This window comes from Hyla sarda, unplaced genomic scaffold (assembly GCF_029499605.1).
Source record: "Hyla sarda isolate aHylSar1 unplaced genomic scaffold, aHylSar1.hap1 scaffold_2033, whole genome shotgun sequence".
NCBI lineage: Eukaryota > Metazoa > Chordata > Amphibia > Anura > Hylidae > Hyla > Hyla sarda.
In genome coordinates, this window is record NW_026608695.1 from 24,284 (window position 1) to 40,757 (window position 16,474).

A 16,474-nucleotide genomic window follows, 5' to 3' on the forward strand; every position below is an offset into this window, starting at 1 on the left:
AGGCCATTTAGTCAGCAGCAGCAGAAGTCCTGTGCCTGGACGCTCCAACAGGGGCCAGACACAAGCAGAAGCAGAAGCAGCAGAAGCAGCAGCAGCACCACCTTTTGTTTTTTGGCTGCAGCAGCAGCAAGGCCCACAGGGCTGGCTAGCTGGCTAGCCAGCAAGCAGGTAGCAATGAAAGTAGGAATCTTTCTTTTTAACCCTGTAAGGGGGTGGTGCACTGTACCCGAAGATACTGCCATATCGGGTCAATGCATAGGGCGACGGAAGCAAGCTTCGAAATCGGCCCCCGTTCTCAAAAATCCATTTAATATATGGTCCCCAGATAGGGGACGTATCAGATATTAAACTGATAAGAACAGATACTACACTTGATCTTAGCCAAAAGGCCGAGAAGCGATAACCGTGAAAGGGGCGGGCCCAACAAGGTCCCCTTCATGGGCACTATCACTGCTTGCTGTCAGGGAGGCTGCCAGACAATTTTCCATGCACACTCTGGGCTGGGGGGCAGTCAACCACCAGTACACACAGCAGAACCTAAACCCATACCATTATTGCTAAGCAGCAAGACAGGGGCCCATTGCACTCCCACGGGGCCTTTTTAAATGCAATCCATAACCCGGATTTGCCAGGAACCCTTCTTACTCCTCCTACTTGCATGTGACACTGGGCTTAGGATCTGCATAGGAAACACACACACAAGCACACACCTACCTTTGTTGCCTGCAGATGCCTCCTTGGCTGTCCCCAAACGGTATCAAACCAACACCCACGGGAAGCTGTAAGCATAGAGGACATGCCTGCACCCCATTGGACTTACCTGTGTGGGTTAAATCCGGGTTATTTGACAACCTATGGCGGTGATGGTTCTGCTCAGGCAGAGCAGTGCTGATGCTCCTCATAAAGCTGTCGCTGCTGTGAAGGTTCTAGGTGACATCACAAATCCCTTTGGTTACATACACAACAAAGCTGGGTTGTTGTTGTTTACACTCTGCAAGGCCTGTGGAAGTGAGTGACATCATAGCACTGTAGTTCTGAGGGTTCAAGATGGATGCAACAATCTCCTGTTGCTTCTATGAAGGCCGTAATAGACGACATCACCAAACAGCTCCATAGTCACATACACAGCAAAGGAGAGATGTTGTTTACACCTAGTGATGTCAGTGGTATTGAGTGACATCACAGCACAGTGCTAAGGCTCCTGGGCCTGGACACAGCAGCGGCTGCAATATCTCAACGGAGAATACGTTTATATCTATGTGTGTGTGTGCGCATATATATATATATATATATATATATATATATATATATATATATATATATTCTCCGCCGAAATCACTTTTAAACCCATTTCCACCTTTTTTTCCCTTCTCTTCCTCTTACTTTTTTTTCACGTTTTTTTACGTTTTTCTCCTTTTCGCCTCTTTTCTGGGCGTATTATTCTTCTTTTTCTTCTTTTTTTTCGTCTAATGCATACCCCATCAGTGCAGCAATGCTTATTCAATACCGCCAGCAGATGGAGACACTGGGGGATAATTTTCTAAGGATTTATACTGATTTTTCCTGTCTGAATTTGTCGCACAGAAAGTTGCAGGCCAAATATGTGTGACATTTCTGCGACTTTAGCTTCTAGAGCATTTTTACAACATTATACATAGGTGCTGAATACATAAAAAGCGACTGTTCAGCGACAGACAAGTCGCATCGGCTGAAAGTAGGCCAGAATGTCAGTCCATGTTGGAGCAGGTTTAGATACAGTCTAAAGCATAGATCTCAAAGTCTGTGCACAGAATTTAGCAAGGGCCTCGCACCTTCTGATGCATCAGGTAGGTGCACAATAGCATAGCCTAACCCTCTGTACTTTGGTCTATATTGATGCGGGACATAGACAGCCAGCTGATGACCAATCCATTAGTGCAATGGATGGCTGGAAGCATTTGTCTTTGCCTTTGCAATACCACAGAAGCAATGCATGGTCAATGTACAGCAATGACACACCTGTGTGAACAGCCAGGAGACCCCCCCCCCCCCCCCCCATGTTATGTTACATAGTTACATAGTTAGTACGGTCGAAAAAAGACATATGTCCATCACGTTCAACCAGGGAATTAAGGGGTAGGGGTGTGGCGCGATATTGGGGAAGGGATGAGATTTTATATTTCTTCATAAGCATTAATCTTATTTTGTCAATTAGGAACATTCAGCACCCACCCGCTATCAAGGCAGCTGCCTATCATGTCATGCCCTACCTGCACAGGTGTGCTGGCTACTCAAATGATCCAATTAAGGAGGCCATTTAGTCAGCAGCAGCAGAAGTCCTGTGCCTGGACGCTCCAACAGGGGCCAGACACAAGCAGAAGCAGAAGCAGCAGAAGCAGCAGAAGCAGCAGCAGCACCACCTTTTGTTTTTTGGCTGCAGCAGCAGCAAGGCCCACAGGGCTGGCTAGCTGGCTAGCCAGCAAGCAGGTAGCAATGAAAGTAGGAATCTTTCTTTTTAACCCTGTAAGGGGGTGGTGCACTGTACCCGAAGATACTGCCATATCGGGTCAATGCATAGGGCGACGGAAGCAAGCTTCGAAATCGGCCCCCGTTCTCAAAAATCCATTTAATATATGGTCCCCAGATAGGGGACGTATCAGATATTAAACTGATAAGAACAGATACTACACTTGATCTTAGCCAAAAGGCCGAGAAGCGATAACCGTGAAAGGGGCGGGCCCAACAAGGTCCCCTTCATGGGCACTATCACTGCTTGCTGTCAGGGAGGCTGCCAGACAATTTTCCATGCACACTCTGGGCTGGGGGGCAGTCAACCACCAGTACACACAGCAGAACCTAAACCCATACCATTATTGCTAAGCAGCAAGACAGGGGCCCATTGCACTCCCACGGGGCCTTTTTAAATGCAATCCATAACCCGGATTTGCCAGGAACCCTTCTTACTCCTCCTACTTGCATGTGACACTGGGCTTAGGATCTGCATAGGAAACACACACACAAGCAAACACCTACCTTTGTTGCCTGCAGATGCCTCCTTGGCTGTCCCCAAACGGTATCAAACCAACACCCACGGGAAGCTGTAAGCATAGAGGACATGCCTGCACCCCATTGGACTTACCTGTGTGGGTTAAATCCGGGTTATTTGACAACCTATGGCGGTGATGGTTCTGCTCAGGCAGAGCAGTGCTGATGCTCCTCATAAAGCTGTCGCTGCTGTGAAGGTTCTAGGTGACATCACAAATCCCTTTGGTTACATACACAACAAAGCTGGGTTGTTGTTGTTTACACTCTGCAAGGCCTGTGGAAGTGAGTGACATCATAGCACTGTAGTTCTGAGGGTTCAAGATGGATGCAACAATCTCCTGTTGCTTCTATGAAGGCCGTAATAGACGACATCACCAAACAGCTCCATAGTCACATACACAGCAAAGGAGAGATGTTGTTTACACCTAGTGATGTCAGTGGTATTGAGTGACATCACAGCACAGTGCTAAGGCTCCTGGGCCTGGACACAGCAGCGGCTGCAATATCTCAACGGAGAATACGTTTATATCTATGTGTGTGTGTGCGCATATATATATATATATATATATATATATATATTTCTCCGCCGAAATCACTTTTAAACCCATTTCCACCTTTTTTTCCCTTCTCTTCCTCTTACTTTTTTTTCACGTTTTTTTACGTTTTTCTCCTTTTCGCCTCTTTTCTGGGCGTATTATTCTTCTTTTTCTTCTTTTTTTTCGTCTAATGCATACCCCATCAGTGCAGCAATGCTTATTCAATACCGCCAGCAGATGGAGACACTGGGGGATAATTTTCTAAGGATTTATACTGATTTTTCCTGTCTGAATTTGTCGCACAGAAAGTTGCAGGCCAAATATGTGTGACATTTCTGCGACTTTAGCTTCTAGAGCATTTTTACAACATTATACATAGGTGCTGAATACATAAAAAGCGACTGTTCAGCGACAGACAAGTCGCATCGGCTGAAAGTAGGCCAGAATGTCAGTCCATGTTGGAGCAGGTTTAGATACAGTCTAAAGCATAGATCTCAAAGTCTGTGCACAGAATTTAGCAAGGGCCTCGCACCTTCTGATGCATCAGGTAGGTGCACAATAGCATAGCCTAACCCTCTGTACTTTGGTCTATATTGATGCGGGACATAGACAGCCAGCTGATGACCAATCCATTAGTGCAATGGATGGCTGGAAGCATTTGTCTTTGCCTTTGCAATACCACAGAAGCAATGCATGGTCAATGTACAGCAATGACACACCTGTGTGAACAGCCAGGAGACCCCCCCCCCCCCCCCCATGTTATGTTACATAGTTACATAGTTAGTACGGTCGAAAAAAGACATATGTCCATCACGTTCAACCAGGGAATTAAGGGGTAGGGGTGTGGCGCGATATTGGGGAAGGGATGAGATTTTATATTTCTTCATAAGCATTAATCTTATTTTGTCAATTAGGAACATTCAGCACCCACCCGCTATCAAGGCAGCTGCCTATCATGTCATGCCCTACCTGCACAGGTGTGCTGGCTACTCAAATGATCCAATTAAGGAGGCCATTTAGTCAGCAGCAGCAGAAGTCCTGTGCCTGGACGCTCCAACAGGGGCCAGACACAAGCAGAAGCAGAAGCAGCAGAAGCAGCAGCAGCACCACCTTTTGTTTTTTGGCTGCAGCAGCAGCAAGGCCCACAGGGCTGGCTAGCTGGCTAGCCAGCAAGCAGGTAGCAATGAAAGTAGGAATCTTTCTTTTTAACCCTGTAAGGGGGTGGTGCACTGTACCCGAAGATACTGCCATATCGGGTCAATGCATAGGGCGACGGAAGCAAGCTTCGAAATCGGCCCCCGTTCTCAAAAATCCATTTAATATATGGTCCCCAGATAGGGGACGTATCAGATATTAAACTGATAAGAACAGATACTACACTTGATCTTAGCCAAAAGGCCGAGAAGCGATAACCGTGAAAGGGGCGGGCCCAACAAGGTCCCCTTCATGGGCACTATCACTGCTTGCTGTCAGGGAGGCTGCCAGACAATTTTCCATGCACACTCTGGGCTGGGGGGCAGTCAACCACCAGTACACACAGCAGAACCTAAACCCATACCATTATTGCTAAGCAGCAAGACAGGGGCCCATTGCACTCCCACGGGGCCTTTTTAAATGCAATCCATAACCCGGATTTGCCAGGAACCCTTCTTACTCCTCCTACTTGCATGTGACACTGGGCTTAGGATCTGCATAGGAAACACACACACAAGCAAACACCTACCTTTGTTGCCTGCAGATGCCTCCTTGGCTGTCCCCAAACGGTATCAAACCAACACCCACGGGAAGCTGTAAGCATAGAGGACATGCCTGCACCCCATTGGACTTACCTGTGTGGGTTAAATCCGGGTTATTTGACAACCTATGGCGGTGATGGTTCTGCTCAGGCAGAGCAGTGCTGATGCTCCTCATAAAGCTGTCGCTGCTGTGTCCAGGTCCCTAGTGAAGCGGCTGTACACTGAGGCTGTGGATGGTGCACTCAATAGCCACTGTAGTCAGGGTCTCTAGGTGTAAAGCAACAACTCTCCTGTTGCTACTGTAGTTCTGAGGGTTCAAGATGGATGCAACAATCTCCTGTTGCTTCTATGAAGGCCGTAATAGACGACATCACCAAACAGCTCCATAGTCACATACACAGCAAAGGAGAGATGTTGTTTACACCTAGTGATGTCAGTGGTATTGAGTGACATCACAGCACAGTGCTAAGGCTCCTGGGCCTGGACACAGCAGCGGCTGCAATATCTCAACGGAGAATACGTTTATATCTATGTGTGTGTGTGCGCATATATATATATATATATATATATATATATATATATATATATATTTCTCCGCCGAAATCACTTTTAAACCCATTTCCACCTTTTTTTCCCTTCTCTTCCTCTTACTTTTTTTTCACGTTTTTTTACGTTTTTCTCCTTTTCGCCTCTTTTCTGGGCGTATTATTCTTCTTTTTCTTCTTTTTTTTCGTCTAATGCATACCCCATCAGTGCAGCAATGCTTATTCAATACCGCCAGCAGATGGAGACACTGGGGGATAATTTTCTAAGGATTTATACTGATTTTTCCTGTCTGAATTTGTCGCACAGAAAGTTGCAGGCCAAATATGTGTGACATTTCTGCGACTTTAGCTTCTAGAGCATTTTTACAACATTATACATAGGTGCTGAATACATAAAAAGCGACTGTTCAGCGACAGACAAGTCGCATCGGCTGAAAGTAGGCCAGAATGTCAGTCCATGTTGGAGCAGGTTTAGATACAGTCTAAAGCATAGATCTCAAAGTCTGTGCACAGAATTTAGCAAGGGCCTCGCACCTTCTGATGCATCAGGTAGGTGCACAATAGCATAGCCTAACCCTCTGTACTTTGGTCTATATTGATGCGGGACATAGACAGCCAGCTGATGACCAATCCATTAGTGCAATGGATGGCTGGAAGCATTTGTCTTTGCCTTTGCAATACCACAGAAGCAATGCATGGTCAATGTACAGCAATGACACACCTGTGTGAACAGCCAGGAGACCCCCCCCCCCCATGTTATGTTACATAGTTACATAGTTAGTACGGTCGAAAAAAGACATATGTCCATCACGTTCAACCAGGGAATTAAGGGGTAGGGGTGTGGCGCGATATTGGGGAAGGGATGAGATTTTATATTTCTTCATAAGCATTAATCTTATTTTGTCAATTAGGAACATTCAGCACCCACCCGCTATCAAGGCAGCTGCCTATCATGTCATGCCCTACCTGCACAGGTGTGCTGGCTACTCAAATGATCCAATTAAGGAGGCCATTTAGTCAGCAGCAGCAGAAGTCCTGTGCCTGGACGCTCCAACAGGGGCCAGACACAAGCAGAAGCAGAAGCAGCAGAAGCAGCAGCAGCACCACCTTTTGTTTTTTGGCTGCAGCAGCAGCAAGGCCCACAGGGCTGGCTAGCTGGCTAGCCAGCAAGCAGGTAGCAATGAAAGTAGGAATCTTTCTTTTTAACCCTGTAAGGGGGTGGTGCACTGTACCCGAAGATACTGCCATATCGGGTCAATGCATAGGGCGACGGAAGCAAGCTTCGAAATCGGCCCCCGTTCTCAAAAATCCATTTAATATATGGTCCCCAGATAGGGGACGTATCAGATATTAAACTGATAAGAACAGATACTACACTTGATCTTAGCCAAAAGGCCGAGAAGCGATAACCGTGAAAGGGGCGGGCCCAACAAGGTCCCCTTCATGGGCACTATCACTGCTTGCTGTCAGGGAGGCTGCCAGACAATTTTCCATGCACACTCTGGGCTGGGGGGCAGTCAACCACCAGTACACACAGCAGAACCTAAACCCATACCATTATTGCTAAGCAGCAAGACAGGGGCCCATTGCACTCCCACGGGGCCTTTTTAAATGCAATCCATAACCCGGATTTGCCAGGAACCCTTCTTACTCCTCCTACTTGCATGTGACACTGGGCTTAGGATCTGCATAGGAAACACACACACAAGCAAACACCTACCTTTGTTGCCTGCAGATGCCTCCTTGGCTGTCCCCAAACGGTATCAAACCAACACCCACGGGAAGCTGTAAGCATAGAGGACATGCCTGCACCCCATTGGACTTACCTGTGTGGGTTAAATCCGGGTTATTTGACAACCTATGGCGGTGATGGTTCTGCTCAGGCAGAGCAGTGCTGATGCTCCTCATAAAGCTGTCGCTGCTGTGAAGGTTCTAGGTGACATCACAAATCCCTTTGGTTACATACACAACAAAGCTGGGTTGTTGTTGTTTACACTCTGCAAGGCCTGTGGAAGTGAGTGACATCATAGCACTGTAGTTCTGAGGGTTCAAGATGGATGCAACAATCTCCTGTTGCTTCTATGAAGGCCGTAATAGACGACATCACCAAACAGCTCCATAGTCACATACACAGCAAAGGAGAGATGTTGTTTACACCTAGTGATGTCAGTGGTATTGAGTGACATCACAGCACAGTGCTAAGGCTCCTGGGCCTGGACACAGCAGCGGCTGCAATATCTCAACGGAGAATACGTTTATATCTATGTGTGTGTGTGCGCATATATATATATATATATATATATATATATATATATATATATATATTTCTCCGCCGAAATCACTTTTAAACCCATTTCCACCTTTTTTTCCCTTCTCTTCCTCTTACTTTTTTTTCACGTTTTTTTACGTTTTTCTCCTTTTCGCCTCTTTTCTGGGCGTATTATTCTTCTTTTTCTTCTTTTTTTTCGTCTAATGCATACCCCATCAGTGCAGCAATGCTTATTCAATACCGCCAGCAGATGGAGACACTGGGGGATAATTTTCTAAGGATTTATACTGATTTTTCCTGTCTGAATTTGTCGCACAGAAAGTTGCAGGCCAAATATGTGTGACATTTCTGCGACTTTAGCTTCTAGAGCATTTTTACAACATTATACATAGGTGCTGAATACATAAAAAGCGACTGTTCAGCGACAGACAAGTCGCATCGGCTGAAAGTAGGCCAGAATGTCAGTCCATGTTGGAGCAGGTTTAGATACAGTCTAAAGCATAGATCTCAAAGTCTGTGCACAGAATTTAGCAAGGGCCTCGCACCTTCTGATGCATCAGGTAGGTGCACAATAGCATAGCCTAACCCTCTGTACTTTGGTCTATATTGATGCGGGACATAGACAGCCAGCTGATGACCAATCCATTAGTGCAATGGATGGCTGGAAGCATTTGTCTTTGCCTTTGCAATACCACAGAAGCAATGCATGGTCAATGTACAGCAATGACACACCTGTGTGAACAGCCAGGAGACCCCCCCCCCCCCCCCCCCCCCATGTTATGTTACATAGTTACATAGTTAGTACGGTCGAAAAAAGACATATGTCCATCACGTTCAACCAGGGAATTAAGGGGTAGGGGTGTGGCGCGATATTGGGGAAGGGATGAGATTTTATATTTCTTCATAAGCATTAATCTTATTTTGTCAATTAGGAACATTCAGCACCCACCCGCTATCAAGGCAGCTGCCTATCATGTCATGCCCTACCTGCACAGGTGTGCTGGCTACTCAAATGATCCAATTAAGGAGGCCATTTAGTCAGCAGCAGCAGAAGTCCTGTGCCTGGACGCTCCAACAGGGGCCAGACACAAGCAGAAGCAGAAGCAGCAGAAGCAGCAGCAGCACCACCTTTTGTTTTTTGGCTGCAGCAGCAGCAAGGCCCACAGGGCTGGCTAGCTGGCTAGCCAGCAAGCAGGTAGCAATGAAAGTAGGAATCTTTCTTTTTAACCCTGTAAGGGGGTGGTGCACTGTACCCGAAGATACTGCCATATCGGGTCAATGCATAGGGCGACGGAAGCAAGCTTCGAAATCGGCCCCCGTTCTCAAAAATCCATTTAATATATGGTCCCCAGATAGGGGACGTATCAGATATTAAACTGATAAGAACAGATACTACACTTGATCTTAGCCAAAAGGCCGAGAAGCGATAACCGTGAAAGGGGCGGGCCCAACAAGGTCCCCTTCATGGGCACTATCACTGCTTGCTGTCAGGGAGGCTGCCAGACAATTTTCCATGCACACTCTGGGCTGGGGGGCAGTCAACCACCAGTACACACAGCAGAACCTAAACCCATACCATTATTGCTAAGCAGCAAGACAGGGGCCCATTGCACTCCCACGGGGCCTTTTTAAATGCAATCCATAACCCGGATTTGCCAGGAACCCTTCTTACTCCTCCTACTTGCATGTGACACTGGGCTTAGGATCTGCATAGGAAACACACACACAAGCACACACCTACCTTTGTTGCCTGCAGATGCCTCCTTGGCTGTCCCCAAACGGTATCAAACCAACACCCACGGGAAGCTGTAAGCATAGAGGACATGCCTGCACCCCATTGGACTTACCTGTGTGGGTTAAATCCGGGTTATTTGACAACCTATGGCGGTGATGGTTCTGCTCAGGCAGAGCAGTGCTGATGCTCCTCATAAAGCTGTCGCTGCTGTGAAGGTTCTAGGTGACATCACAAATCCCTTTGGTTACATACACAACAAAGCTGGGTTGTTGTTGTTTACACTCTGCAAGGCCTGTGGAAGTGAGTGACATCATAGCACTGTAGTTCTGAGGGTTCAAGATGGATGCAACAATCTCCTGTTGCTTCTATGAAGGCCGTAATAGACGACATCACCAAACAGCTCCATAGTCACATACACAGCAAAGGAGAGATGTTGTTTACACCTAGTGATGTCAGTGGTATTGAGTGACATCACAGCACAGTGCTAAGGCTCCTGGGCCTGGACACAGCAGCGGCTGCAATATCTCAACGGAGAATACGTTTATATCTATGTGTGTGTGTGCGCATATATATATATATATATATATATATATATATATATATATATATATATTTCTCCGCCGAAATCACTTTTAAACCCATTTCCACCTTTTTTTCCCTTCTCTTCCTCTTACTTTTTTTTCACGTTTTTTTACGTTTTTCTCCTTTTCGCCTCTTTTCTGGGCGTATTATTCTTCTTTTTCTTCTTTTTTTTCGTCTAATGCATACCCCATCAGTGCAGCAATGCTTATTCAATACCGCCAGCAGATGGAGACACTGGGGGATAATTTTCTAAGGATTTATACTGATTTTTCCTGTCTGAATTTGTCGCACAGAAAGTTGCAGGCCAAATATGTGTGACATTTCTGCGACTTTAGCTTCTAGAGCATTTTTACAACATTATACATAGGTGCTGAATACATAAAAAGCGACTGTTCAGCGACAGACAAGTCGCATCGGCTGAAAGTAGGCCAGAATGTCAGTCCATGTTGGAGCAGGTTTAGATACAGTCTAAAGCATAGATCTCAAAGTCTGTGCACAGAATTTAGCAAGGGCCTCGCACCTTCTGATGCATCAGGTAGGTGCACAATAGCATAGCCTAACCCTCTGTACTTTGGTCTATATTGATGCGGGACATAGACAGCCAGCTGATGACCAATCCATTAGTGCAATGGATGGCTGGAAGCATTTGTCTTTGCCTTTGCAATACCACAGAAGCAATGCATGGTCAATGTACAGCAATGACACACCTGTGTGAACAGCCAGGAGACCCCCCCCCCCCCCCCCCATGTTATGTTACATAGTTACATAGTTAGTACGGTCGAAAAAAGACATATGTCCATCACGTTCAACCAGGGAATTAAGGGGTAGGGGTGTGGCGCGATATTGGGGAAGGGATGAGATTTTATATTTCTTCATAAGCATTATTCTTATTTTGTCAATTAGGAACATTCAGCACCCACCCGCTATCAAGGCAGCTGCCTATCATGTCATGCCCTACCTGCACAGGTGTGCTGGCTACTCAAATGATCCAATTAAGGAGGCCATTTAGTCAGCAGCAGCAGAAGTCCTGTGCCTGGACGCTCCAACAGGGGCCAGACACAAGCAGAAGCAGAAGCAGCAGAAGCAGCAGCAGCACCACCTTTTGTTTTTTGGCTGCAGCAGCAGCAAGGCCCACAGGGCTGGCTAGCTGGCTAGCCAGCAAGCAGGTAGCAATGAAAGTAGGAATCTTTCTTTTTAACCCTGTAAGGGGGTGGTGCACTGTACCCGAAGATACTGCCATATCGGGTCAATGCATAGGGCGACAGAAGCAAGCTTCGAAATCGGCCCCCGTTCTCAAAAATCCATTTAATATATGGTCCCCAGATAGGGGACGTATCAGATATTAAACTGATAAGAACAGATACTACACTTGATCTTAGCCAAAAGGCCGAGAAGCGATAACCGTGAAAGGGGCGGGCCCAACAAGGTCCCCTTCATGGGCACTATCACTGCTTGCTGTCAGGGAGGCTGCCAGACAATTTTCCATGCACACTCTGGGCTGGGGGGCAGTCAACCACCAGTACACACAGCAGAACCTAAACCCATACCATTATTGCTAAGCAGCAAGACAGGGGCCCATTGCACTCCCACGGGGCCTTTTTAAATGCAATCCATAACCCGGATTTGCCAGGAACCCTTCTTACTCCTCCTACTTGCATGTGACACTGGGCTTAGGATCTGCATAGGAAACACACACACAAGCACACACCTACCTTTGTTGCCTGCAGATGCCTCCTTGGCTGTCCCCAAACGGTATCAAACCAACACCCACGGGAAGCTGTAAGCATAGAGGACATGCCTGCACCCCATTGGACTTACCTGTGTGGGTTAAATCCGGGTTATTTGACAACCTATGGCGGTGATGGTTCTGCTCAGGCAGAGCAGTGCTGATGCTCCTCATAAAGCTGTCGCTGCTGTGAAGGTTCTAGGTGACATCACAAATCCCTTTGGTTACATACACAACAAAGCTGGGTTGTTGTTGTTTACACTCTGCAAGGCCTGTGGAAGTGAGTGACATCATAGCACTGTAGTTCTGAGGGTTCAAGATGGATGCAACAATCTCCTGTTGCTTCTATGAAGGCCGTAATAGACGACATCACCAAACAGCTCCATAGTCACATACACAGCAAAGGAGAGATGTTGTTTACACCTAGTGATGTCAGTGGTATTGAGTGACATCACAGCACAGTGCTAAGGCTCCTGGGCCTGGACACAGCAGCGGCTGCAATATCTCAACGGAGAATACGTTTATATCTATGTGTGTGTGTGCGCATATATATATATATATATATATATATATATATATATATATATATATATATATATCTCCGCCGAAATCACTTTTAAACCCATTTCCACCTTTTTTTCCCTTCTCTTCCTCTTACTTTTTTTTCACGTTTTTTTACGTTTTTCTCCTTTTCGCCTCTTTTCTGGGCGTATTATTCTTCTTTTTTTTCGTCTAATGCATACCCCATCAGTGCAGCAATGCTTATTCAATACCGCCAGCAGATGGAGACACTGGGGGATAATTTTCTAAGGATTTATACTGATTTTTCCTGTCTGAATTTGTCGCACAGAAAGTTGCAGGCCAAATATGTGTGACATTTCTGCGACTTTAGCTTCTAGAGCATTTTTACAACATTATACATAGGTGCTGAATACATAAAAAGCGACTGTTCAGCGACAGACAAGTCGCATCGGCTGAAAGTAGGCCAGAATGTCAGTCCATGTTGGAGCAGGTTTAGATACAGTCTAAAGCATAGATCTCAAAGTCTGTGCACAGAATTTAGCAAGGGCCTCGCACCTTCTGATGCATCAGGTAGGTGCACAATAGCATAGCCTAACCCTCTGTACTTTGGTCTATATTGATGCGGGACATAGACAGCCAGCTGATGACCAATCCATTAGTGCAATGGATGGCTGGAAGCATTTGTCTTTGCCTTTGCAATACCACAGAAGCAATGCATGGTCAATGTACAGCAATGACACACCTGTGTGAACAGCCAGGAGACCCCCCCCCCATGTTATGTTACATAGTTACATAGTTAGTACGGTCGAAAAAAGACATATGTCCATCACGTTCAACCAGGGAATTAAGGGGTAGGGGTGTGGCGCGATATTGGGGAAGGGATGAGATTTTATATTTCTTCATAAGCATTAATCTTATTTTGTCAATTAGGAACATTCAGCACCCACCCGCTATCAAGGCAGCTGCCTATCATGTCATGCCCTACCTGCACAGGTGTGCTGGCTACTCAAATGATCCAATTAAGGAGGCCATTTAGTCAGCAGCAGCAGAAGTCCTGTGCCTGGACGCTCCAACAGGGGCCAGACACAAGCAGAAGCAGAAGCAGCAGAAGCAGCAGCAGCACCACCTTTTGTTTTTTGGCTGCAGCAGCAGCAAGGCCCACAGGGCTGGCTAGCTGGCTAGCCAGCAAGCAGGTAGCAATGAAAGTAGGAATCTTTCTTTTTAACCCTGTAAGGGGGTGGTGCACTGTACCCGAAGATACTGCCATATCGGGTCAATGCATAGGGCGACGGAAGCAAGCTTCGAAATCGGCCCCCGTTCTCAAAAATCCATTTAATATATGGTCCCCAGATAGGGGACGCATCAGATATTAAACTGATAAGAACAGATACTACACTTGATCTTAGCCAAAAGGCCGAGAAGCGATAACCGTGAAAGGGGCGGGCCCAACAAGGTCCCCTTCATGGGCACTATCACTGCTTGCTGTCAGGGAGGCTGCCAGACAATTTTCCATGCACACTCTGGGCTGGGGGGCAGTCAACCACCAGTACACACAGCAGAACCTAAACCCATACCATTATTGCTAAGCAGCAAGACAGGGGCCCATTGCACTCCCACGGGGCCTTTTTAAATGCAATCCATAACCCGGATTTGCCAGGAACCCTTCTTACTCCTCCTACTTGCATGTGACACTGGGCTTAGGATCTGCATAGGAAACACACACACAAGCACACACCTACCTTTGTTGCCTGCAGATGCCTCCTTGGCTGTCCCCAAACGGTATCAAACCAACACCCACGGGAAGCTGTAAGCATAGAGGACATGCCTGCACCCCATTGGACTTACCTGTGTGGGTTAAATCCGGGTTATTTGACAACCTATGGCGGTGATGGTTCTGCTCAGGCAGAGCAGTGCTGATGCTCCTCATAAAGCTGTCGCTGCTGTGAAGGTTCTAGGTGACATCACAAATCCCTTTGGTTACATACACAACAAAGCTGGGTTGTTGTTGTTTACACTCTGCAAGGCCTGTGGAAGTGAGTGACATCATAGCACTGTAGTTCTGAGGGTTCAAGATGGATGCAACAATCTCCTGTTGCTTCTATGAAGGCCGTAATAGACGACATCACCAAACAGCTCCATAGTCACATACACAGCAAAGGAGAGATGTTGTTTACACCTAGTGATGTCAGTGGTATTGAGTGACATCACAGCACAGTGCTAAGGCTCCTGGGCCTGGACACAGCAGCGGCTGCAATATCTCAACGGAGAATACGTTTATATCTATGTGTGTGTGTGCGCATATATATATATATATATATATATATATATATATATATATATATATATATTTCTCCGCCGAAATCACTTTTAAACCCATTTCCACCTTTTTTTCCCTTCTCTTCCTCTTACTTTTTTTTCACGTTTTTTTACGTTTTTCTCCTTTTCGCCTCTTTTCTGGGCGTATTATTCTTCTTTTTCTTCTTTTTTTTCGTCTAATGCATACCCCATCAGTGCAGCAATGCTTATTCAATACCGCCAGCAGATGGAGACACTGGGGGATAATTTTCTAAGGATTTATACTGATTTTTCCTGTCTGAATTTGTCGCACAGAAAGTTGCAGGCCAAATATGTGTGACATTTCTGCGACTTTAGCTTCTAGAGCATTTTTACAACATTATACATAGGTGCTGAATACATAAAAAGCGACTGTTCAGCGACAGACAAGTCGCATCGGCTGAAAGTAGGCCAGAATGTCAGTCCATGTTGGAGCAGGTTTAGATACAGTCTAAAGCATAGATCTCAAAGTCTGTGCACAGAATTTAGCAAGGGCCTCGCACCTTCTGATGCATCAGGTAGGTGCACAATAGCATAGCCTAACCCTCTGTACTTTGGTCTATATTGATGCGGGACATAGACAGCCAGCTGATGACCAATCCATTAGTGCAATGGATGGCTGGAAGCATTTGTCTTTGCCTTTGCAATACCACAGAAGCAATGCATGGTCAATGTACAGCAATGACACACCTGTGTGAACAGCCAGGAGACCCCCCCCCCCCCCCCCCCCCATGTTATGTTACATAGTTACATAGTTAGTACGGTCGAAAAAAGACATATGTCCATCACGTTCAACCAGGGAATTAAGGGGTAGGGGTGTGGCGCGATATTGGGGAAGGGATGAGATTTTATATTTCTTCATAAGCATTAATCTTATTTTGTCAATTAGGAACATTCAGCACCCACCCGCTATCAAGGCAGCTGCCTATCATGTCATGCCCTACCTGCACAGGTGTGCTGGCTACTCAAATGATCCAATTAAGGAGGCCATTTAGTCAGCAGCAGCAGAAGTCCTGTGCCTGGACGCTCCAACAGGGGCCAGACACAAGCAGAAGCAGAAGCAGCAGAAGCAGCAGCAGCACCACCTTTTGTTTTTTGGCTGCAGCAGCAGCAAGGCCCACAGGGCTGGCTAGCTGGCTAGCCAGCAAGCAGGTAGCAATGAAAGTAGGAATCTTTCTTTTTAACCCTGTAAGGGGGTGGTGCACTGTACCCGAAGATACTGCCATATCGGGTCAATGCATAGGGCGACGGAAGCAAGCTTCGAAATCGGCCCCCGTTCTCAAAAATCCATTTAATATATGGTCCCCAGATAGGGGACGTATCAGATATTAAACTGATAAGAACAGATACTACACTTGATCTTAGCCAAAAGGCCGAGAAGCGATAACCGTGAAAGGGGCGGGCCCAACAAGGTCCCCTTCATGGGCACTATCACTGCTTGCTGTCAGGGAGGCTGCCAGACAAT

At 46.4% G+C, this 16,474-nt stretch overlaps 8 non-coding genes across 8 annotated transcripts; all 8 read right to left on the reverse strand.

Annotated features, from left to right (window-relative positions):
• Positions 1 to 210: 210 nt before the first annotated feature.
• LOC130317804 (U2 spliceosomal RNA) lies at positions 211 to 401 on the reverse strand. The gene has a single exon (XR_008864833.1). It is a non-coding gene; the product is annotated as a U2 spliceosomal RNA (small nuclear RNA).
• A 2,107-nt stretch (positions 402 to 2,508) lies between these two features.
• LOC130317805 (U2 spliceosomal RNA) lies at positions 2,509 to 2,699 on the reverse strand. The gene has a single exon (XR_008864834.1). It is a non-coding gene; the product is annotated as a U2 spliceosomal RNA (small nuclear RNA).
• A 2,080-nt stretch (positions 2,700 to 4,779) lies between these two features.
• LOC130317806 (U2 spliceosomal RNA) lies at positions 4,780 to 4,970 on the reverse strand. Its single transcript, XR_008864835.1, has one exon. It is a non-coding gene; the product is annotated as a U2 spliceosomal RNA (small nuclear RNA).
• A 2,087-nt stretch (positions 4,971 to 7,057) lies between these two features.
• On the reverse strand, positions 7,058 to 7,248 carry LOC130317807 (U2 spliceosomal RNA). Its single transcript, XR_008864836.1, has one exon. It is a non-coding gene; the product is annotated as a U2 spliceosomal RNA (small nuclear RNA).
• A 2,099-nt stretch (positions 7,249 to 9,347) lies between these two features.
• Positions 9,348 to 9,538, reverse strand: LOC130317809 (U2 spliceosomal RNA). The gene has a single exon (XR_008864838.1). It is a non-coding gene; the product is annotated as a U2 spliceosomal RNA (small nuclear RNA).
• Positions 9,539 to 11,635: 2,097 nt separating this feature from the next.
• LOC130317796 (U2 spliceosomal RNA) lies at positions 11,636 to 11,826 on the reverse strand. The gene has a single exon (XR_008864826.1). It is a non-coding gene; the product is annotated as a U2 spliceosomal RNA (small nuclear RNA).
• Positions 11,827 to 13,910: 2,084 nt separating this feature from the next.
• LOC130317816 (U2 spliceosomal RNA) lies at positions 13,911 to 14,101 on the reverse strand. The gene has a single exon (XR_008864844.1). It is a non-coding gene; the product is annotated as a U2 spliceosomal RNA (small nuclear RNA).
• Positions 14,102 to 16,203: 2,102 nt separating this feature from the next.
• Positions 16,204 to 16,394, reverse strand: LOC130317810 (U2 spliceosomal RNA). Its single transcript, XR_008864839.1, has one exon. It is a non-coding gene; the product is annotated as a U2 spliceosomal RNA (small nuclear RNA).
• Positions 16,395 to 16,474: the final 80 nt, after the last annotated feature.